General features: G+C 44.7%; 1 protein-coding gene and 1 long non-coding RNA gene across 4 annotated transcripts in view; one reads left to right on the top strand and one right to left on the bottom strand.

The window, feature by feature from the left end:
* The window catches only part of Klhl29 (kelch like family member 29), a 294,522-nt gene extending 272,409 nt beyond the window's left edge, over window positions 1-22,113 (bottom strand). The window contains exon 1 of the mRNA XM_034514405.2: window positions 21,838-22,113. The gene's annotated coding sequence lies outside the window, so the exon portion shown is untranslated. The remainder of the gene's footprint in view (window positions 1-21,837) is intronic.
* A 434-nt stretch (window positions 22,114-22,547) lies between these two features.
* The window catches only part of LOC117717150 (uncharacterized), a 41,073-nt gene continuing 38,267 nt past the window's right edge, over window positions 22,548-25,353 (top strand). For 2 of the 3 annotated variants that reach the window (XR_013113215.1, XR_004607866.2), the window contains exons 1-2: window positions 22,548-23,196; window positions 23,291-23,386. This is a non-coding gene — a long non-coding RNA (uncharacterized LOC117717150). The remainder of the gene's footprint in view (window positions 23,197-23,290; window positions 23,387-25,353) is intronic. The other variant, XR_013113216.1, reaches the window with a different exon arrangement.

Raw genomic sequence — 25,353 nt, 5'->3', positions numbered from 1 at the left:
TGTTATTTGTCCATATCTAGTACCACACACAATGTTGGGCACCCAGAAGGCACTCGGATATTTGTTGAGGCTTGAAATAATGGATTTGGGTTTCTATTGAGGGACGACATGCTGCCTTGCAGTCTGGCTTCATAGGAGATAGTTACAACACAGAGGCATTGCTGATGGCAACATATTCCTTCCAAGGAAGATTTTCAAGTGGGAGAAAAACAACCTTCCCACACTGGCATAGAAAGCAAAGAGTAAAAGATGAGTTGTTCGTCCAACAGAGGAAATGCACATGATCGGAACATTCGCGAGCCGTCTGTGTGGGATGTGGGGAGATTCCGCCCCCACCCAAAGCCATATGCCAGGGAGAATCGGGGTAGGAGAAATTCTCTTTCTCCTCTTGAGAGAGGAGGTCTTAATGTGGTGAAGGTGACAGTACCAAGCGAGCCTGGGAAAGAGGCTGGGAATGAAGTGCTATTGATAATACAGTCACGTTCCTGGCTATCTCTTCTCTCTGTTGCTCCCTTCAAGGGGTTTGGTTCCCTTTATGCTGTGGATGGCAATTTTGAGTATCCACTGGGAATCAACTCGAGGAGCAAGGGATATCTGACTGTCTTTTCACATTCCAGTTTGTCTGGCTGTGAGCATCTGTGTAGTGAAACCCAATGCTAACATCAGTAAGTAGGCTCTGTCTACTCATACATACATCTAGAACCAGCCCCCAGATGATTCTTTATGATCAGTTCTTTCTACTCTCACAAAGCAGGGTTGTGAACCCCAAACACCTATGTGAAGATTTCCCCCTTTCAGCCCGTCAGAGTCACTGTGGCTATCTACTGGAAGGGAGGCCTAAAAGCAAGTATGATTCATGATGAGATGGTATGTCCCGAAAAATGCATTTCTAGGGCTTGGGTCTAGAGTCAGAAAGAAACTACACTGAAATGTGTACATAACAAGACATAACAAGAGACCATTAGCCTTCAAAGAAATATAGATCCTTAAAAACTATTAATACCAGCTTTCCTATATATCATAGATTGAATCTACAACAATATTATTAGCATCTTTCCAGAGCCTTGAAAAAGTCTAGTCATCTGACAGGAAGTGATGGCACACACCTTTAATCCCAGCACTTGGGAGGCAGAGGTAGGCAGATCTATGAGTTTGAGGCCAGCCTAGTCTACAGAGTGAGTTCTGGAACAGTCAGGGCCACACAGAGAAATCCTGTCTTGAAAAACCAACTTTCCCAAGGGGAAAAAAAAGCCTAGCCTAGCCAAAAGAAACTTCAGTAACAAAAGAAATATAACAGCTTTCATATTTGTCTGTAAGGAATCATTAGAGAACAAGGTGAGATGAGACAGACAGATCCCTCACTCTATGCAACGTCTAGGGATGAGGTTTTTAAAGAACAGGGCAGAGCTCATATGAGGAAACTCACAGATGTTTACTGAGCATATGAAAGCAGATTCATATAAACAGAGTAAATGGAAGAGCACATTTCTGAAGGAGAAGACTCAATATTGTCAGTAGGATGTCAATTCTTTATAAATCAATTTATAGCTACCATCTAACTCAGGCAGACATCATGTAATGCTAACTCAACAAACTGTTTTTCAGTCTGAAAAAAAAAATGACTCCAAAGTTCAACTGGTCTTCTAGTTGTGTCAGATACAGTAGCCAACCATTATTTCTGGAAAAATAATACTGACAGAGATAGTCTGCACTACCAGATTTTAATATACAAATAAAAATTCTATAATTAAAACAATGTGGTTTAGTACTTGGTCAGACTGGAAGGAATAAATGGGCTAAAAATACATGCTTGCCTACAAGAATTTAGTGCAAGAGAGGCAGCGATTTAAATCAGCAGGGCCAACAAAAAAATTCCTTTCCTAATCAGAGCTGGAAGAATTAGCTATTAAGAAAAAGTTAAATTTCTCTTATGTCTGAGAACAAAATGAGAAACCAGGACAAAAAGTTGAACGTGCAAAATGAATCCTCCAACAAGTAGAAGAAAATGCAAATGAGCAGATATCTAAAGCCAGGACTGGGAAGGATCCTGTAAGCTAAAAAACGAGAAAACCCGGCACACGGCACACAAAGCTGATGAATAGGACGAAGCAAACAAGGCCTTCAGTGCACCCAAGAAGCCATAAATGAATTGGAAAGACAAATGACAAACCCGAGAAATATTCTAGCGTTACACCAAAAGGTTAATATCCTCTTATGCATAAAGAGTTCTTATAAATCAATAGGGGAAAGAAGGATAAATATAAATAGAAAAATGCAAAGGACAAGGATGTCAATAAATGCCGAGAGAAAGTGCTCCAGCTCACTGGTAATTAAGGAAGTATTACATGAGACCACGAGAAACCATTACTCACCTAACTTAAAAATTACAAAAGGCAGGAGTGGGGCAAAGAGGGTGTTCACACTGCTTACGGGGGTAGGGATAGGGGATGAACGAGTCCAGTTCTTCCGGGGCAATATGGTAATACAGATCTTCAGTGTATGCCTATCTCTGCAGTGGTGACTGTTATTTCCAGGATTTAATCCTAAAGAGATACGCTGGTGTCCACAGATATTTGTTCAACGCTGTCTTACTGCAGTGTACTTCGTAGTAAATTTTCATAGTATTAAATAACCCTATGATCTGAATATACAACAATAGAAAATTAAATAAAGCATTACACAATAGCATAGTGAAATATATAAGGAAATACAGCCTTCTACGATAAATTTTTTTCTGCATGAGTAATGAATGACAAGGTGAAATCAATACAAGATGCAGAAAAAAAGAAAGCGGGCTAGAAAATGATACATAGTTTCACCCTAATTCTGCTGAGGGTGAAACATAGTAGATTGTAAAATGTTAATTGTTTTTATCTCTGAGTGATAAGACTATATTTGGGTTTTCTTTCTGTCAAATTCTCCCATAAAGAACACTGCTTCTATAATTAGAAAGTTACATAATTTTCAGAAGATCAAATCTTGGTGATTCTATTTCTAGAATTCCATCCAAATATGATGTCATTTAATACTCAACAATCCCATAGCCTGGTCTTAATATTTTCATAGTTAACATGTATGATCAGAGATCTTGGAGCTTAATGTGGTAAGCCAAATATTGCCCTCAAAACTGGGCCTTGGCTGATCTGCCTGTTACCAAAATTTTGAACCAAAACAATATATAAGAATATCCACCATAGTGTCACAGGAACAAAAACCATATATATTCTATGGAAATGGCTGCGTAACTGCATGGGGAGGCGTGGTAGAATAGCATACAGCTGTTCAACAAGGATATGTGGAAATTAGATTTAATGATGGAATGATATTTATCTTATACTGATTTTAAAAAATGCAAAAATTCATATGCAAATATGGCACTGTTGAAAATGTAAACCAGTAGGCTGGAAGAAAATATAATGCAATATATTAATAATAGCTATGTCCAGACAACAAGTTTACTAGACATTATGACTTCAGACCTGAAAATTTACATACATAATTGGTATCACTTTTAAGTGTCAAAATATGTTCCACACTAATTTTAAATGGTGAGTATTTATTTAGTCCCACACCTCTCTTCCTGATCTCTAACAAATGCCCTAAGGTCAAGTTCCAGGTTTACTTCTTCCATGAAGCACTCCTTGATTTGTTCAGACCAGGAAGTTCCAAGTGAAGCTTTGGGACTGGACTGATGGTTCCACCGGTTTAAAGGTATTTGCTGCCAAGCCTGACAACCTGAGTTTGGTACCCAGATGGTAGAAGGCGAGACTGACTCATGAAAGGTGTCCCCTGGGTCCCACACATGCACCAAGGCATGCCCGTGCTCACCCAAACAAAGAACAAATATCCAAGACAACAGCAAAGTGAAGCTTTGACTTGTGGCTTCAGAAACTCTCTTATGTGTCTCTCACGACATCGTGGCTTTTGGACTGAACTCCCTACCAAACCCTAGACGTTCCCTGGAGCCTGCTATGTTGTGGCTGTGAACTCGGCAAGCTGGCAGAACTGGCGCCCACAGAATGCCATTGCTGAGTGTGGTCTGGTCCTCATGGTAGGGGACGGCAGAGATGATATCATGAGCAGAAGCTGTGGACCTGAACGTTGGCTGCTGATCACAGCCTGCCTATCCAGGATGAAACCACAAACAAAACTGAAAGATGAGAAAATTCCAGGCAATACAGTGAATTTTTAAAAACACTAAAATTACTTAAACTCTGGGCCTTGGTGATAAATACACACTGTGATTTTTAAATAATAAGGTATAGAGGGGAAATTTTTAGCATTATTTATCAAACTGATACCTTGCAATCACGTTGCTTCTATTATTTTCCATGTTTCCGGTTTCATAAAAGAATAAATATTAAGGCTAACTTTTTTTTTAATGGAAAGGAGTTTAAAATAATTTATTACCTTTGCAAGCAAATATTAGTGCCAATTAAACAGAACTGGAATATTAGTTATTCATCAAAGATGCATCCCTATCTCCTCAATACAATACGCCTTATTATTTTTCTTTTGCCAATTATATTTTCTTGTAACATTTACAATCATCTAAATTGCACTCTGATTGGTATCTATTTATTTTTCTTTCTTTTTAATGTCAAGTCTCCCTATGGAAAGCATACGTTCCATGCAGATAAGTTTATTTGGGCTTAATATTGACGTGGGGTAGATACTTGATAAATATGTGTTAAATAAATAGAGAAGGAACTGGAAGCTGGAGAGGGTGAAGGCTCACAGGACTGATAGTCTTTGACCAGAATCTTAAAATAGTAGAGAGTCAAATTCGGTGGTAAACACACTGATGGGTTTAGCTATGGAGGAGCCCCTGGGATTTTGGGCTAGAGATAACTCTTGTAAAGGATTCCTTCAGATCCCAGTTTCTGTAGGACTAAGGCATTTGAGAAGGAGTGAATATATAACAGAGAGCATGTCTGGCTGGTAGCACTGGCTTGCACACAGCAAGACACGGTAAGCGGAGGCCGACACATGCCTCCCTCCAGCCCCCTTCTCTCTCTGATTAACACTCGCCTCACCCCAGACTCTGCTTCTCTTTGAAAACAAATCTCTTTTACAGTAGTTGATGAGAAAATGCCCTCTTGTGGGCGTGACAGTGGACCACCTCGACAGTGTCACAGATTTCTGAAAAAAAAAAAAATCTGGTCGTTCAAGAGAATTTCATCATTTGGTTTGAACATGTATTATTATTATTTTTTTTAATTCTCAAATACCAACCCTTTGTTGAAGTGCAAATACATTTTGCAAGAAGCTATTAAATGATCCTCAGTTCATGTCTGCCGTGTCTAACTTAGCAAGTTCTGCTGATCTGCGTCGTCACAAAGATAATTATTCTCTTTTCTAAACTTCTGTGCAATTTGATAATGACTGGGTGACTTTTTTTTCTCCCTCTAATCATCGCCCAGAATCTGCCTCCTTTCTGCTCCCAGGAACCCATCACCTGAGATTGACAGGCAGCAATTGAAAATAATAAAATTATGTAAGATGAGCTTGTAATCACCTGCATTTCACAAGAAGCAAAATGCATTTTGCTCCGGCGGAGGAACAGAAAGTTTCTTCCTCATTTTAAATCTGTATCAGAGGTAAAGCCTTCTATTAAAACACAATTCTCGGTGCGCTCACAGCCTCTGGCAGACTGCCAAGGAGACTATCATGGAGCCATTGCTGCAGAGAAGCAGTTTGTCAAAGGCACCAAGGATGCTCCCAAGAAAGGATGCAGCCTCCTGATTCTAGGTAGGGCTTTGCCTATACCTACCCCAGCTCGGCTGGCCAGTCCCACACTTCTGCACATGGACAGACAGACAGACAGACAGACACACAGACACACACAGACACACACACAAAACCATCCTTTTTATGAGGAGCCACAAGAAGAAAAACATTGAGACAATTCACACACACACACACACACACACACAGAGAGAGAGAGAGAGAGAGAGAGAGACAGAGAGAGAGAGAGACCTTTTTTTTACAAATCTTTTTTATAAGCCACAGGAAGGAAAACATCGAGACAATTCTTCCCTTTCACCATCTTTGACACACACATACATATACACAAACACAGGCACACGTTCACACATACACGCACACACATACCAAACAAACATACAAAGAGGGGGGGTTCTTCCTTCTTCTTTTTACTTCCTCACCCCATTTTGCTGTATTGCTATTTTCATTATGACTATTAAATTGCAGACTCTGCAATCCAACACCTGGTTAACTGCAACCTTTTTGTGCTGGCTATTATTTACAGGTCGCTGTGACCACTTCGGGGGCACAGTTATTTGAGAACACCGCCATGGTTGTGAGAGTCAGGTGCCTCAGATTTGAAGCTTGTTTAGCTACAGTTAAGAGAGTCCACAAACCTGACTCTTATTAAGAGCCCGAAAATGGAAAAACATCTGGAGGTTTAGTTTTTAAGGGAAGTCTATGATAGCTGTGATGAACATATTCTTTGCAGTAGATTATATGAAGCTGATTGGTCCTCCCTTAAAAAAAAAAAAAACTGGCTGTTTAAATTTTTCTCTTATACTATGAGCTGGTATTTCCCGGTTTCTGTTAGTGTTAATGTGGGCACAGCCACTTATTGATCTCTCTAGGGACAAAGAAGTGGCAATATTTTCCTCACTCTTCTGGCAACAATTCATTCCAGGGTTGGGTAAGTTTTCCCTTCAGTATAAAAAAATATGAGGACTATCTTAATAACTGGAAGTTTTTTAAATGGGGAGATAGTTGGTATTAGCATTACATTGTATTTTCAGGCTTTTTTGGTGTATGTGCTTTAGTTTCATCACAGTATACAGGTAATTATGTTTCTGATTTCTTTTAATTAACCAAGTTTCCATCATAATTAAAAAACTATTCTTTCGGCCAAACATATGATAAAGTCACGTTAGAAACTTCATTCTCAATTTTCAAGGAAGCGCTTTCTGTTTTTCTTAGGACTCCTAGAGAAAAAATTTCATGCTACTTTTTCTTTTTTTTATTGGATATTATATTTACATTTCAGATTTTATCCCCTTACCCCATTCCCCCCACCACCCAGGAACCCCCTATCCCATCCCCCCTCATCCTGCTACTTTTTAAAACCTCACCTCTGTACCCCAATTCCTGAAAAAGAACAAGTTCTTCCCATGATAAGCCAGGCTTTATGATCCATGATCAGGCAGAATGGTGTATTGGTGGATTCGAGAGAGACATATCTCAAGATAGAGACCAGATGGGGACACAGACAAACACAGGCTAGACTTTTACAAGGGACTCCAAGGACTTCCCAACCTGAGGTTAGCCAGCCTGTGGAAAAATGGACCAATGATTATCTTTCCTGGGTCTGATTTGGATGCAGAGTCATTTTGCACCCTGCTGAAGGGACCCCTTATCAAGTCACACATTTTATGAAATCACCTTTACTAGCATGTGACAACAGCTTACATGGTCAGAGAGGAGATTCTACTGGGTTTGCACTTTTCCACCCAGGACAGCTGGAAGCACTGCCGAGAAGTCAGGAGATAAGGCCTGGCCGTTCCTGGCTCTTGTGTGAGCTAGCTTGGTGGGACTGGTTCTGGCTCTACCTAGCCCATCTTAGAGTGACAGCCTTTTCTATGCCTTGTGTGTCCAAACTATAATACACAAGCATTGGCCTAGATCTTTAGAGAAAAACAACAAAGGAATATACACAAAAGATGAGGTCACCATTTTACCCCAGGAGCAGAAGGCAAGCCAGCCAGCAGAAGGCTTCCAGCAGGGAAGCAGCCACCTGTATCAGAGTCACCAGCCTAGAAGGGTGAGCAGGACTTGAACAGGCTAACAGGATAGCAGAAAAGGGGGAGAGCAGGGGAGGGCAGGTGAGGTGGAACTGAGTTACTTTAGTGAGCTAGCCAGAGGTCAATTTGCTCCAAGAAAGCAAATCTCTTAAAAAAGTGGGTGTTTTTTTTGTTTTTTTTTTTTTTTTTTTTTTTTCCTGCCATGGGTACCCTGTATCCAGGCCTAGGCTTACAGATCTGGGCTCTGTGCTTCATTCCCAGACTAAAGGCATCAACAACGCTAAGGAATGTATCAACCAGGCCCAAGGATTCAAGCCATAAAACAAGATGCTGAGCCGGAAACTGGCTACCTAGCGGACACGAGTGTCTGTCTGGTTGGTTTTGTGGGTAACAGTCAGAATTATCTAGGGATAAATGGGTATATCAGACTATTACAGTTCAGGGAGATCAACATGGAGGCTACCCACTAAGTCCTTATCTCCAGCGTGGTCACTAGGTAGCCTCCCGAGTGTGCTTTAGTAGCTTCCTGTGAGGTGACGTCTGCCCAGCAACAACACAAGTGTCTAGCCCTCTGGTTGCTATCCTTCTAGAGAGAAATAGCAACAAAATGCCTTTAGCTGACTGTGCAGGCAGTCCGATAAGTCAAGTACAGAAGTGTTTGGGCCAGGAAGAAAGATTGATTGGCGAGGTCACAAAAGAACTTGTGGAGTAGTGAGAATCTTTCATTGTTTTGAATGATGATCATGTAGGCACTTGCAATTATTGAAACTCGGTGTAATGAACATCCAGATCTATGAATTTCATTATATTGCCTCAACTGTTACAAAATAAATCAAATAAATACATGTCCAGCATGGGATTGGGATGGGGTATACATATAAACGTTCTTGAACTCTTGAATTTATGAATTCTGAAAATAATGCAATTAAGGTATTAATCTGGGGGGGGTGAGCTGGGGGGAGAGTTCAATGGTTAGAAGCAGTGGCTGCTCTTCCAGAGAACTTGGGATTGACTTCCAGCCAAGCTCATCACTATATGTACATTCCAGTCCCAGAGGGACAAAGGCCCTCTTCTGGCCTCCTTGAGCACTGCATGCAGGTGGTGCACAGTACACATGCAGACGAAACACCCATAAAATTAAAAAATAAAAATTATAAACCAAGCAGTTGAGAATATTTAGAAGCCTGTTTTCATCACAATAAAAATAATCTAGCTTTTCAGCTATCTTTCAATGTACAGTTCTGTGACCTTCTGTATAGTCTCTTTGCTGGGTAAGGGTTACTACCAGCCCTCTACACAGAACATTCAGTTCTCCAAATGGAGTAAATCCATCAGATAGTAGCTTCCTGGCTGCCACCATTCTGTCTCTCTTCCTGTGCATATGGCAATTTACGTACCTCACGTAAGTGGACACACACAGCACTTGCCCTTTGGTGACTGGTGCATTCCACTTATCATAATGCCCCTACATTTCACACATGATTCCCTTCCTTCCCAAGGCCAGATGCTATTCCTCACCATGCAGGTACTGCATCCTGAATGCTATTCCTCACTATGCAGGTACTGCATCTTGGATGCTATTCTTCTCTATGCTGGTACTGCATCCTGGATGCTATTCTTCACCATGCAGGTACTGCATCCTGGAAGCTATCCCTTACCATGCAGGTACTGCATCCTGAATGCTATTCCTCACTATGCAGGTACTGCATCCTGAATGCTATTCCTCACTCACTATGCAGGTACTACATCCTAGATGCTATTCATCTCTATCCAGGTACTGCATCCTGGATGCTATTTCTCTCTTTGCAGGTACTATATCCTGGATGCTATTCCTCTCTATGCTGGTACAACATCTACTGATGGGCTTGTCTACTGCTACCTTTGGGGATCATGGCTACTTATGCTGTGAGCCACACTGGTGTACAGGACCACCGTTCAGTTTCAGTTTTCACTTCTTTGTGGTACATGCTGCTCAGAAGTGCAAGTGCTACATCACATGGTGATTCTATGTTTACCTTTTTTTGAGGAACCACTGTGTTTTCCACAGTGGCTGCCCATTATGCATTCGTACCAGCAGTGCACAAGGCTTGCAGTTTCTCCACATTCTTCCCTACACTTGTTCCAGTTTTGTTTGTTTGATAACAGTTAGCCTAATGTGCATCAAGTGACATCTCCCTGTGTTTCTGACATGAATTTCCCTCATCATTGCAATGTTGGATATTTTTGTGCGCTTAGTGGATACTGACCTATCTTCTCTGGAGAAATGTGCAGTCAAATCCTTAGTTCATCCTTTAATCATATTGTTGTTGAGTTGAAAAAATGTTTCATTGTTACCAGGAAGTCATGAGGACAGAATCCTCCCTCCTGTCCCATGCTCAGTCTCTAGACAATAATTTTCTGTCCCTATTCCTTCTTACCCTGTTCTTGATCCCATGGGTCACATCTAGCACAGAAACAAGCACCAGGTGGTAAACTGCTTTTCCTTTTTCTTAGGACCAGGGAGAGTCAAGTGGCCCAGGTGCCTCTTCTAGATAGTAAAAGGAAAAAGAAAGTGTCTGGAGACCAGACATTCTGGGAGGCAAACCAAGAATATGAACAATGTCAAGCCCTTGAATTGGGACTTCGAAGTTCAGTGAATGCCACCCACCTCCGGAGCCTCCCCTGGGATTCCTAAAGTCAGCCTTTTTTGTGTGGTTTCTGCTATATTGAATTGCAATTGTAAATTCTTAGGTGAGAAGCAGATCAGGGCCAGGGCTCTGGAATGCCCTGTCGTCACCACCCCCCCCCCCCCTTCATGGATTGTAAGGAGAGCCCACCATGGTCTCTCATGCATTGGAAGGAGAGTTTGTCAGGAGCAGCAGTCAAAAGACAAGAAGCTCATCACCTCCCTCAGCTAGAACCCAGGGCTGCAAAACCTTGCCTGAGGACACAGCTCACAGCCAGCATGGAGATGATGCATCTTTATGTCAGCCAGACAGCGGCAAGGGCTGCTTTGGGTATACTGGTCTGCCTTCTTCCTTCTTTTCTGTGCCCTCGTCCACAGTGCCTACCAGCCTCACAGCCAAATCTCTTCTCTCCTGGGAGCTCTGTCTACTGTACCATCTGACACTGGGGCTGCCAGAGCAGACCTAGCCAGACACCTGGGGCTGGTGAGGAAATCTCCCTCCCTGTCACGAGAGAGATGAAGATTGTATAGAGCAAAATGTGACTTCTTCAAACATGGTTTCCAGGAAAACCATTTTTCTCCTCTGGGGGGGAAGAGGAGCTGTTAAACCTTTGTGCCATTTCACTGTGGAAAAAGCCAGCTGCCTCACACCACATGAACTGATCCACACACTCTTTTTCGATAGGATGCTGCGTGCACTGGAGGATTGAGAGCTCTGGCGTGTCCCTGTGGCAGGCACATCGAGGCTTCGGCAAGAGCTGTGCTCCTTTCGCAGTTGGAATATTTTTCCAGTTTTGATGATTAAAGCTGGTTGGAACAGCATGAACCAAATAGATTATAGCATTCCACTCACAGAAAGCTCTTCACTAAAAGAATGGGCTAGCTATGCCACTGCACGAGGCTTCCTGGTCTAACGAGCCCAGTTTCTAAATGTGGCCCTTGTACCTCCCAAACTCCGTGGCCCTTGCGTTTTGCTCAGAAAACTGATTCAGGCTCTCTGAGTAAGGTCCGAGTAATTTCTGTCTATCACTCCAAGACGCAAATACAATGACAAAGTAATCCTCCTTTACGCCACCAGTTCAAGACAAGGTGTTTTAATGAAATGGCTTCAATGTGGAAGTGGGTGGGTACAGTACAAGGTGCCTGAGCTAGGAGCCTCAGGGTCACATTAGAGAGACTACCGAGCATGCACAGGAAGGCAGGGCACACGTCCTCCTTGCAGTTACCAGGAATGGTAGTCATGTGTTAGGCAGAGGACAGGAGGCAGCTGCCCCTGCTAAATTGGGCACTAGTGGACTAGGCGGAAGTCAGCCCACCTGTTGTTACCCCCCGTGGTGGAAAACCTGGCTTCAATCATAAGGGATTCCATGTTCCAAGTGGTCTAAAAATCTTGCCCATGCTCTAACCAAACAACTATATTTAGGTTTCTATGTTGCTCTATATCTCTATCAGTGATAACCAGGTGTGGGGGATTTTTAAATTTTTAATTTTTATTTACAGAATGTATTCATTTTGTGTGTAAGGGCATTTTTCTGACTCCGTACCTGTGGACCTTATATATGTCAGGTGCCCTCAGAGGCCAGAAGAAGGAACTGCATGCCCTGGGACTGGAGTTAGAGACACTTGTGAGACATTATGTGAATGCTGAGAATCAAACCTGTGTTCTCTGGAAGAATGGCTGGTACTCTTACTTAATGTGCCATCTTTCTGGTCTCTTTAATCATGTGTGTGTGCATGTGTGCACTGTGTTTCTATGTGCACTGAGTTCCATGTGTTCACTGAGTGTATCAGGGTGGGGGGATGTAGGTATCATCCTTTATTCATTTCTGTCTTCTCTCTGAAGACAGGGTCTCTCGACAATCCCGGAGTGTATCGTCTTCAGCTAAATTAGCAGCTAGAAGCTGAAGAAGCCTCCTGTCCTCACTCCACCCCTTCTCCAGCACTGGGGAACATATGGCAAGACCCAGCTTTTGACATGAGGACTATGGATCAGAACTCAGGTCCTTGTACTTGCATGGTACAAGAATGGACTCCAGGGGTCAGAGCAACACTGAATCTCCATTTCCAAGTAGATCAAAGATTCTACAGTGTAGCTGACCAATAAACATCAAGCCATGCCAGGCCAAACCTAAATCTAATGACAAAAGCACCCTTTGTCCCTTTAGGACCACAAACTCTATCTATCCAGAAACAACATCTTATTTCCAATATTTGGTATATGCTGCTACTAAGTACTTTGCAAATAAGAATTTATTAATCCTAAAATCTTCAATTTTCATATATTCAAGTGAGCATGCCAGGGGCCTCTGGCTTCAAAGAATAGGCACCAGGGGGACCTAAGCATCAGATGTAACCTTGTACTCAAACTTTTTCTCAAATTTAAAGATAATGGTAATAAGTTTATGTGTGATAGTATTTGAATTTACATAGTAGGTCTCTGTTTTTTTGAGTTTATGTCATACTTGAAGAGAAAATTAACTGAACTGCAACTTATGATATTACCTGTAGTAATTAGCAGGCAATGTGGTTAAACATAGGAGGACTTTTGTTATACAATAGGTCATTTATAGTCCTTATAGAAGGCACACTGCCCTTCTCCTTTCTCTATAGGCAAGCAATTGTGTAGACTACAGGCCTGGATAGCTCATACCTATCTTCCATACTAGATCTGACCGTGGTCACATGTCTGCCTTTCTAGTTCATGTACAAAATGGGAAGGACACCACACACACCACAGGTGAGCAACAGGATGAGGTACCACAGGACAAGGAGGATTCACTCTTGGTGACTCTCTGCAAATAGGAACTGTATCTACCTTCAAGGTACCAAACATGTACCAGTAAGAATTCTCTCAGTGGTTTACTAGCAATTGTGATTCAGAAGCAAGTGTCTCTGGCTGGAAGTGAACACAGAAAGTGAAAGAGAAAGGTAACATTGTATCATTTTTCTCAATGCCAAGCTTCAAGATTCCTGGGCACTTACTTGTCAATGTTACTAAATGACCAAAAAAGAAGCTGTTAAGTCTTTGATTCATCCAAAGCCTGTGACTAGCTTTTGGTTTTCAAAAACATCCACAGCACCCTGCTGTGTGATCTCCTCAGCCTTCTTTTCAAACTTGGACGCCTTAAGAATAAAGAGGCGCCAGCTATAACAGTCGTTCTCAACCTGTGGGTCGTGACCCCTTTGGGGGTTAGATGATCCTTTCACAGGGATCACCTATCAGATATCAGATATTTACATTACAATTCATAACAGTAGTAACATTACAGTTATTCAGTATCAACAAAAATAACTTCATGGTTGAGGGGTATTAAAGGGTTACAGCATCCGGAAGGTTGAAAACCACTGTTCTACATGCAGAGAAGGGAGGAATGCACAGGTGGCATGGTGACTACTGGAAAGGCATATAGGAGTGGCCTGCCAGCTCAGAGATGGACAGCTCTTGCAGTGGCCACCCTTGCTTAGCACTGCCTATATTATGGCTTTCTCAGGTCTGGAATGAATGCCTCTCTTCCAGTCTGCCTGCATGCCCCTGAGGTGGAAGCTTTAAAAGAGGAAATAGAGACAATTCTGCGGTGTGTGCTGGAGACTCTGTTCACACCCTTTCCTGTCTCACAGAAGATGACGAATGCGAAGAGTAAAAAGCAGGACAGACACCGATGGCAGATGCAGTGCTCCCCGCCTCCCATCACTCTCTCTGTGATTTGTAGCGGTTTTATTTTTCTTTAAAACAATACTGGTTTTGAAACATCGCAAATTATAAAAATCTGCACAGGGAAGACACTTTGTAAGTGAGCCCAATATGAAAGACTAGACTCTGTGTGTGCTCTCCAAAGTCCCACATAGATCCAGTTATCACTGGAATGATGCAGTTCCAAGAGAAAATTAGTCTTCAAAGTCTCAAGTCATAAATCCTCCAAGATTCCATTTAGATGACTTAGAATTCATCAACAAGCATATTTAATAGATATAGCCCCCAAATATAGCATCTAAAATTCCACACAATGACAAACTCCGAACGTGTAACTACACAGTCACTGAGTGAAAAGAAAATCTGAAATGTAGGCTTTGATGTTTATCACCCGATACCTTCCTTCTCTGGGTGGAAATGCACACAGACGAACATTTTCATAGAGGAATTTAATGCCAGACACTGTACAAGATGATCCTGACATGCCAAAAAAAAAAAAAAAAAAAAAAAAAAAAGTTAAGTCCAGTTAGCCTTTAGAAGGTCTAAGTATATCTTTAACTCTTTATTTATTTTTCTTTGTAACTATTTTTTTTTCTGCGCAGATTCATGATGGAAACAGGTCCCATTCAAGCATATGAAAGTTGTTCTCATTAGTCTTCCAGGAGTTAAATGGAAACAGGTAGACCGATCCGAAGAAGAAGCCTGACAACGAATGTTGGCAAGACCACATTAACAGTCTTAAACTCACATTCCTTCTAATGTTATTATTTTACATAAAATATTAATTAGCAAGAGTGGGGCATGGTAGCCCATGCCTTTAATCCCAGTACTCGTGAGACAGAGGTGAGAGGAGGAACTCTGTGAGTTCAAGACCAGCCTGGTCTTCATAGATAGTTCTATGCTAGTCAGGGTCACATAGTGAAGACATTGTGTCAAAAGGAGGGAAAAGTAAGTGAACTGCCATACACAATGAGGTACCTCCCCATACAGGAAAGGCAACAGAAACAAGGACAAGTACACAGCCTGTGTGTATACCATCAGAAACGCACACAGGGCTGGGGATGTGGTCTAATTAAGACAAGTTTACCTTGCATGAAGCCCTGGGTTTCATCCTCAGCACCAGATAAGCCAGCTTAGTAGCTCATGCATGCACATGCATGTACACACACACATACATACACACACACACACACACACACACACAAGAATTAGTAGCTGAGGGTTCTGTGTTCGAACTCAGCAGTATGAGATGTCTAGGCTTGTGAGTACAGGCCAGTTGATTACCTCCGAGCTTCTTCATCATTTGTCAAGTGTGGATAATCCCTACTTCGTGGTGTTGATATGAGGATTAGAGATAATATATGTAAAGAACTAAAATATTGTGGGCAGCTATAACTGGAAGCTATTATTATTTTATTATTGGGGTTTGAGAAAGGTTTGCTGATTGAATAATAGGTAGATTAGCTGACCTCTGAAATCCACGACAATGCTAAAATTATGATGCTAAAAATGGAATTAAAAGTTCATACATCAAATCCATGAAAAGTATTTTGAACCATTGGAATTGTGATGCAAATCATCTTATGCATTTCAGAATTCATATTATCATATGAGGCTCACACACTGCAGCATAGACACACCCTGACTTATCGTTAAAATACTTAAGATTAACACTGGAGGGCTCGGGGACCCACCTCAATCAGCCCCATGACTTGCTGTCATCTCTCATGCTGCAGCGATCTGCTATGTGGGGCATTTCTGTGTGGGCCATGTTTTAGCAGGGTTCCCTCTTCATTTTGCAAAAGAATATTTTAAGCTAACTTGCTTTATGTGTATGTGAGCCTTTTTTAAAATATTAATTGTGTATGCACGTGGCACATCGCAGCCGGATTTGGAACTCTCTTTCCACCAGCGGATTCCGAGGATCTAACTCAGGTTGTCAGACTTGGCGGCAAGTGTCCTTACTCACTAAGTCAGCGTTTCTCAACCTTCCTAGTGCTGCAACCCTTTAATACTGTTCCTCATGTTGTGGTGACCCCAAATCATAAAATTATTTTCATTGCCACTTCATGACTGAAATTTTGCTAATATTATTCATTGTAATGTAAATATCTGATATGTGACCCCTGTTGAGAAGTATTTCACTAAGCCATCTCATCAGACCAATGGGCGAGGGGGTCCCTTCTTCTAGCCCCAGACAGCTACCATGTTCTCCATTTTTATAAGCAGAGGCCTTGTGAAATGAAGGTTCTTCCCAATGTTACACAGAGACTGGACTCTAACTTCTACAGGAAGCCCTCGTAGCCACCCATTTTGCAGTCACCCATTCTGTACAATCACCAAAATTCAGTGAAACCTCCAAAGCAAAGCATGGGAAACTGGAGACGCTTTCGACAAAATGCACACATCAAGACAAATGTCAGTGATATATACTGCATTCGATATTTGACATTGTTCAACTGACTGCATTCCTACCAAATTCTTAAAATGAGAGATCTACATTTGTTAGTGCCAAAGTGTCAGAATGCAGTGATCTTATTTCCGGGTATATGCTGTCAAAGTATGGAAACCCTCATTTCAAATGATATCTACACAATCAAATACACTGCAGCATTACTCACAGTAGCCAAGAGGTGGAAACGACCCGTGCAGTCGCCAGCAGATGAACAAACAAAATATACATACACTCGATGGAATATTAACCCGTCTTCAAAGGGAAGGAAATTCTGACAATATGAAACTGCACGGATGGAAACGTGACTGTGTGATGCTAAATAAAATGAGCTAATTCTGAAATGATAAATGTTTTATTTCATTTACATGTGGCATCTAAAACGGTCAAGTTTATTGTAACACAAAATAGAATGGTGGCTGCCCAGCAGAGGGAGAGAATAAACATTGGCATTTCAGATTTCCACACGACGAGATGAGTAAGTTTCCAAGACCCATTGCTCAATAATGTAAGTAGGAATACCACTACAGTGTTCACATAAAAATGGCGAAGACGGTACATTCTGTTAATGTTTTAAACTGTATTTTTTAAAAGGCAGAGTATATTTGTGTGTGTATAAAGACAAATACATGTCTCTCTATATATGTGTATGTGTGTATATTTACTTATCTCAAATTGGTCAGTGGTTTAAATGTTGACAGTACTTCATAACACGCATGCTAAAAAGAGACACCTGTAGGGCCAGTAGTAGCCTTTAATGTCTGCAGCTTTGTCTTTTTCACCTAACCCAGATGCCCTGCCGTGCTCATGCTCCAGGGTTCTGCTTAGGCATCCGAGTCATCTGTGAAGCTGCAGCATGGAGTCTCGGGACCATCTGAATTTCAGAAAGCTACTCTGTCTCACAGGAGAAAACTCTTCTCATCCAAGGTGGAAATGCCCCTGAACAATGAAGTTCATTTCACTAGCACCTCTTTTGCAGCTGTTATCGGATGATCGACTGGCCTCTTCCTAATTTGAAGCTTCAATTCTCCTGGCTTCAGATGGTTTCCTTGAAGACAGTAGGGTCTGCCTTTCTGACCCCAGACCTGAGGAGAGCAAGTGGGCAGCTGTTGGAGGAAGTGCTTTAGAGTTTGATTTTAGGATGGCTGTGATCGCAAACATTTTTGATCCTAGATTCTAGTGAAGAATTCTAATCTATACCTCTCCAAAATTACTAACCAAAATTATTATATCCATTTTCTAGGGTAAAAGTCATTGCATGTGAAATACTTTGCAGGGATCATACTACCTAATTGTTTACAAATACTATGAGAGGATCTGAGACATGTTTTTGAGTAATAAAAATGACTCTTCTGTATCAAGTAGAAGTATTTCCTGAGTTTTTAAACATTTCTGTTGAGATGTGCCTAACACTAAGAAAGGTCTTTGGGGGTATATCTGTTTCAGGGATGTCTCTTTCTCTAGTCACCTTACACTGCAACTACATCAATTTGGCTTCATCCACAGCCGTCAAAGGCTGGATTCCTTATTCCTTGTGTTTCTTCCTCCTCCTACCCCCAAGTAGGCGCTTAGTTGGCTGATTATAGAATCATAAGGTTGGCTATAATTCCATTTCTCCTTCTGACTTTGAACTTAAGTGTTCCAATTACTTTGCCTGATCCTAATAAGTCAGTAGCGTGCAAATGCTTGCCTTGATATTTCTGAAATATACAGGGCTGCGATTAGCATGGGATTGCATCATTAAGAAAGCAAAGTTGAAAGTGGATGAGCAGAATCATCACTTGCAGTTAAGTAAAACGGCCTGTTCTGAGGACTTACAATGTTACTGTGATCCCAGCGACGCTGTGCTACGGCTAAATATATGTTATATTCGGAAAAAAATCCTCTGATATTCCGGAACCTTCCGCCTCGATCCATTACTTGAAGAGAAAAGATCTTACAGTCGGACAAGCCGACTCTAATACACAGCTTTGATGGCTCTTCAAGCCTGATAGAGCTAACGACACAAAAGAATCCTAATGCCACAAAAGGGGGCGGGGAGGGAATGGGAAGAGAGGAAAGGAGGAAGGAGGAAAAGGAGAAAAAGTGGGCAGGAAGAACTTTAGTCAATTCTGTTAGATTAAAACTGACATCTCCTGGCCATTAAATAAGAAGGCTTTATAGTAAGTCTGTGGGAGGAAAAAGAAACACACACAAACACACACACACACACACACACACACACACACACACACACACACACATACCACAGCCGTAACAAATGAGATTCTGATGGTGTTGTCTGAATTAACTCTTTTATCTCTGTGTTACTGAGACTCACATAAACTTTTAGAAACTAGTTAAGGGAGATAGAGAAATGCTTTCAAATAGAAGGAGCTGCAGCCAAATCCAATGATAAATGGAAGGGGGGAAAGATGGCACAACAGAAATAGATGCCAAAGATTTATAAGGTTGATTAAGTAAACAAAACCAGAATGGATCACCATGGAAATGTATGAATATTGAAATAGGCAAGATTTGAATAGACTAATGAGTTGCCTCACTTAGACTGACAGGTCTTGATAGTAACCGTGACACACTCCATCCACACCAATGTCTACACTTTAACATCTTTATTCCTAGAAAATAGGGGCTGGACTTAAGGATTCCTTTAGTAATAGCTTGCAAGCAAACTACATCTCCCAGTCTTAAAAAAAAAAAAATACAGACTCAATTCTCATCTACTTGAAAGAGCACAAAACAAAAATGGCTTTATGCATTTGCGTTCTGGATGTGAGGAGCTGCAGTTAGCACAAGTCATTCTCCCGGGCTTCTCGGTAGTCTTTGTTCTAATAAACCCCTGACAAAACTGAATTCTGGTACAGCTTATCTCCCATACTGAGTATTTGGAGTGTGACCACCATTCATTAGAAACATAACTCAAAAGACCCAACATTAGGACCCCACCCCCACCACATACAGAAGAAACCAATAACCCTTAATCTATTTGTTTCCATGGCTACCATAGGATATTTTATTTCACTAAAACTCTTAGGTATTTCGTTTGGATTGTGGCTCACAAATGAAAGTTGGAGAGCTACTCATTTCCACAACTATAGTAGAAATGGGAAGACTGGACCAAAGACAATGTTTTTCTTAATTGTGGACTCGTAAGATCCCTGTGCAGAAGAGCTATTAAAATTGGCTAAATGCATCAGCCCATAAGCCAAGTTAAACATTATAAGATTCATATAGGGTTTAAAGGCACACATGCTAGTGATTTCCTGACTTGTAGCAATAGGGTAAATCCAATGCACCCCAGAACAATATATGGGAACATAGACACTGTGGCCCACTGCTCCAAACATGTAGGAACAGGCAGACTATCAAATGCATGCATGACAACGAACTCTTAAATTACCCTGTGCTTACCACATACGTTTTTTCTCTAAGTGTCAGTATGAACAATCTATACAATTGTTAAACACCACCCCCCCCCAGTGAAAAATAATTAGAAAGTTAGCTCTCCCCACCTTCCCCTACACTTAATTTAAATTTAAAAAGTCAAGAATGAGGTGGGCTAATTAAACGTGCTATCACTCATCCTGAACGGAAAGAATTTCTTAAATCTGCCCTCCCTCCCCGGGCTGAGTTAGCAGTGAGACCACGACAGGGGAGAAACTCAGTAGCGACTAGACAAATGGCTTTAAAGAGAATGAAATGAGGATAAATACAGCTGCAACCAGGACAGATCTGTCACTGCAAGAGGAGTCCAAATCCTAGTGTTGCTCAGCTGATGACTGGAGCCTGCAGTGGCGGAGCATGAATGTCCCAGAACTGAGGAGTGGAAGTTTCTCGGCAGCCGCAGCCCAGCGTCCTCCACGTCTAGTCCCTCCGGCGAAGAGGTCTCGCCTAATGCTACATAAATATCTGCGTTCACGATTCGCCCCGGGCGCGCCGCGTCGCAAACACCACAGGGAGAGAGGATACGCTTCGCAGAGCCGCGCGTGTAGCAGCACCGGCTGCTTCTCACCCATCATCATCCCTGGGGACCCGCGGGAGATCTGTCAACTGACCGCTGCTGCCTTTCGGTTCCAGAGGCCAGCGATGAGAGAGAATGGGCTTCTCAGCAGGCGGACCCAGGCATCCAAGACGCGCTTTGCAGTCGCCCGCTCCTCTGAGAACAGCCGCAGGCAGGCAGTGCGTCTCCACCTTCCCCAGGCAACGCACACCGAACCTGCCCCAGGAGCAGCCTCGGAACGAAACTGGGCTGCGGGTTCCGAGATCTGGGCTGGAGCGAGCACGCCTCTCTCCCCTGGGGCCTGGGGCCGACACTGCCCGGCGAGGGCACCAGCGTGCGACCGCAGATAACCCTCCTGCTTTCGGCCAGCTCCAGGCCACGGAGACCCGGACGTGAGCCCGCGGTCAGCCCGCAACGCCCGTGGCAGTCTGGGCGCGCGGCCACACTCCCACCTACGTGTCTCCGGGTCCACTATCCCACACATAAACAACCCCTCCCCACTCGCCACTACCTCCCCGCCCTTCGCATCCCTGAAGCTGTCCTCCCACCTCCAACCCCCGCTGGAAACCACAAGGTGTCAAGGGAATGAAGGGGGAGGTCACAACACGGTCTGTGTGGGTTCCATTCAAGATGATTTTCAAGCTCTTCCACCTCGAAAGTTACTTGGGATCCAGTGAAGAAACCCGGTCCCCAAATGCTGGGTCTGAGAACGCGAGGGGCAGAACCCGTCATCTAGCCTCCCTTGGTACACAGGCGCGCACCTCCCCAACCCGCAGGGCACACGGCCGCCCTGGGGACCAGCTTTCCAGTGCTTTCTGGGTCTCCCCGCACTGCTGGGGCCCTGGGCCGCGCAGGGGGAGGTGTCCAGGAGAGGGGCGCACACGGCTCGGCCCGGCCCAGCGCTACCCGGCTCCGGTGTCATATTTGCTTCCAGCACCTTCGACCACCGCGATAGTTCCCCTAGGCATTCCCTGCATAACACACCCGGGGGCAGGAAGTTTTTTTCCCCCTTTTTTTTCATCCCCGGAGCAGCGCAGGCGCAAGGGCTTCTGCAGGCTTGCGAGCCCAGACGCGGGAGGCTCCAGCTCCAGTCGCCGCCACCGCCAGAGCCGAGCCCAGCGTTCCAGGCTCTGGGCCCCACTCCCAAGTCCTGCCTGGCCCAGAAGCTAACAGGACCCAGGGAACCCTTACCCCCTCCCCTCCGCCCCGCTCGCCATCCCAAGAGCCCCAACCTGACCCGGCTCTTACCTGCGGCCGCGCCGCTCCGGCCCCGGCCCGACGCGCAGAGAGCCCAGGGTCGCGGATGGGTGCAGGAGGGTTGATGGATAAGGGACGGCGCCGGCGGATAGCGGTAGCTGGGGCCGCTCGCGTCCTGGCCGGGAGAAACGGATCCAGGTCCACCTCCTCGCGTTCCTGCTCTCCGCCTTCTCCCCCTTTCCCTCCTCCTCCCCCGCCGCCGCCGCCTCCCGGCAGCCCAGGGAGGATGCCCGGGAGAGGGAAGTCAGTCCTTTTGCCTGTCAGCCTGCGCGGCTATGCGCGGTGCGGCGCGGCTCTCATCGAGGCGGCGGCAGCGGCGGCGGCTCCGGCAGCATCGCCCCCGCCCTCTCCCCGCAGCCGCGGCGGCCGCGGGGCTGGGGCTGGCTCCGGGCTCCGGGCTCGGGCTCCGGGCGGGGGCTGAGCTCAGGCTCGGCGATGGCTGGGGCTGCGGACGTGCGCTGAGTAGCCGGCGCCGGGGTTGGAGCTGCGGCTAGATCGGCGGTGGCAGGGACAGCGGCGACGGCGGCGGCGGCGCGGGGGTTGGCGCGGCCGCGGCGCGGGGACCATGCTCCCTTCTGGCTCGCTCCTCTCCGGGTACCGTCTGCTTTAGCTGCGAGGGAGGCGGGCTTCGGCGCGCAGCCAGGGGCGGGCGGAGCCAATCACAGACGCCCGAGTAGGCGGGGGCGGAGGGTGGGGGAGGCGGGGCGCCCCCGGCCCGGCTCAGCGCTTGGCTCCTGGGGCCCCAGGGATCCCCGGCTGCCGCGCGCCGGGCCCCAGGCTCAGTGCCAGCGGGTGTGTCCACGGTCGGTCCGCCGCTCCCGCCCCCTGCGATGACTCCCGGCTCGCCCGGCTCTGTGGCCGCGCCGGGTAGACTCACGGCGCGTGGCCGGGCTGCTGGGCCATGGCCTCCGGATTCCAAGAGCCCAGGCTTGAAGGATCCGGACTGAAGGGAGCTTCCCTTCTGCTCTCAACACCTGAGGAAACTGGTGGAAAAGTTTGAGAAAGAAAAGTCTAATCGTCTTTCAGCTTCCGCCCTCACTATGACACTCCAGCCTCGAGAAGGAGTAGGAAATGTCCACATCTCCGAAAGACCACCGCGAGCCACACAAGTCCTGTCTTCTTGCATCTGCCCTGACTCCTGAGCATATGCGAACTTTCTTGTTATCACTGACCTCCCAGGGTTGCTCAGAGCACACAGGCCTGTCTGCCTGCTTTGACACTCCAGCTGCAGCCAACCCTCCCAAGGTCCACACTGACCAAGCCTTCCCTTCTTCCTATGCATGCTGTCTACGCAGACCCTAACTGGAACACTAAGAGGAAACTTTGGCTGGAGACCTGTGGCTACTCGGTGTGGGTGTGAGCTTTTTCATCTCTCCAGAACACTTCTTTTCTGTGCCTGTCTTCCTTGGGTTGCTAACTCTGCACGTCTGTTTCTTATTCCCAGACCCCTTCACCTGTTTTGAGGTTCAGAGGAAAAGCTTGTGGCTCTGTTCCCCTCCATCTTTCAGGCAAGTCTGAAGGTTAAAGTCTGAAGTTTACGGTCAGTGAGTTCCTTCTTCATTCCTCTTCACCCATTATCCCCTCGCCCCCATCCAGGAAAATACCCTGGGGCCTATTTCAAACTGGGGGTGGAGGTGGGGTGGATGGGTAGGTAATAGGGGAGGGATGTAGCTGGTTCTTAGGGCCAATCTGGGCGGGCTGTCCTGGGAAGGCTTTACTAGGCTCCACTCATGTCTTTGCCAGAGAGGAGGGAGGACTTTGCCAGAGATCCTTTCTCTCAGGGGCCTCCTGTGATGTCCGATCCACAGCTCTGCTGTATTGGCTGTAAACTCAGTGCAGGGGTTGTGTATCCTTTAATATCTTGTAGGAAGCACAGTACAGTATCATGGCTGATAAATAATAAATAATAATAATCTACTGAGGGTAGCAGGAGAACTGTCAGTGAAGAGGGATGAAGACAGCAGGGAGATGGGCTGTTGGTGTTAGAGTAACTGAGTTTCCTGGAAAAATAAAATCGGATGAAGTTTTAGTGTAGGAAAGCTTGAGATGTGGATTAGGAATGCACAGTGCTTGCATCCCAGAGGAATCTACCACCACGACAGGACAGCAGGACAGCCAGTGTGACATTAAGACAGGCACAGAGGCTCCTCAAAGGGAGATAGGGTGGCAGTTGGGGGAAAAACAGCCCCCAGGGGTCCTCAAACTACACCTGAAGGCGAACTGGTTTGAATACTAAGTGTGGTTTGAATACTAAGTTGGCAAGATGGTGAACAAGGTACCAGAAGTGTATAGAGAATAGGGAAGCGAGGCAGGGATCTCTTGGGGTTTAAAATAGACACATAGGCAATATCTCAGGCAACCCAGTGCAAAGAGAAGAAAAACAAAACGACAGACATGCCAGTTCCATGGAAAGCCATCCTCTGAGGTAATCTCTGTGCTTACCAGGAGCGAACAGGGAGTCCACCAGCTATATTCTGAGCAGTTTCCTATATGATGGCTGTAGGAAATACAGGGTATGGCTAATGTCTGTAGGGTCTAGAAGAGGTTAAAACCTGGCTATTAGGATGTGTGTAGCTTCTGACCAATTGTTTTTGAATGATCCTCAAGTGAATGAAGGGGCAGTGAACTCCAGGAATCCTTTCTTGGCTCCCTTTAGGTCAGGATAGAAACATTCTCCCAGTTGGCTTGCTAAGCATTGTTGGAGAAGAGGAGCAGACTGGAATGCCCACCCAGAGGAAGGCTTTCTTTGGTAATAGCAATGGGGTCAAAATGTCAGGGGAAAAGAGATGAGCTACAGAGATTAGAATCCCAGAGGGTGTGTCCACATTTTTCTCACCCTACCCTCATGAATGCAAATAGGATTTCGAGAAACCACATCGACTTTTGTGGAACTATGTCTAGCTGCTAACTATTTGCTGTGAAGCTTACTGTTTATACAAAGGTCTGCCCTTGGGCTGGTTAGGTTTTGTTGTTGTTGTTGTTGCTGCTGCTGTTGACTTGACACAAGCTAGAGTCACTTGTTAAGAGGGAACCTTGATTGAGAAAATACTTCCACCTAGATGATCAGTAGGAAAGTCTGTGTCTTGTCACATGTGGCAGGCTCAGAGTCTTTAGAGAGTCCAGGAGAGGCTATTGGTGAATTTGCAGCTCTGTCACAGTGGAGAGCCCAGGACCAGGGGATAACTACCAAGGACAGTGGTACACGTAGCGTAGACTGGCTTAAGCCTAGGAGAAAAGCTACATGTACTGTGGGTGGCAGAGCTGGAGACTGGGTCTATCTAAGTCAGTAGTCATTTGGAGCTCTAAAGATTGTGAGTTCAGGATAAACAGAGTTATTTACAATGTTAGAGGTCAGGAGGTTGAACACTGAGTTATTTACAATGTTGCAGTTTGGTTTTGCTTTGCTTTGATTGTGGCAATGCCCTACTCTTCCTTCTTGCAGTATGAAAGTATTAATGTCTTTAAAATTATTACTATTTTCTAGAAATCCACAATTAAAAGGCTGTG

This window comes from Arvicanthis niloticus, chromosome 11 (genome assembly GCF_011762505.2).
Source record: "Arvicanthis niloticus isolate mArvNil1 chromosome 11, mArvNil1.pat.X, whole genome shotgun sequence".
NCBI classification, from domain to species: domain Eukaryota; kingdom Metazoa; phylum Chordata; class Mammalia; order Rodentia; family Muridae; genus Arvicanthis; species Arvicanthis niloticus.
Note: the sequence above shows the minus strand (reverse complement) of the source record. Positions and strands in the feature narration are given on the sequence as shown.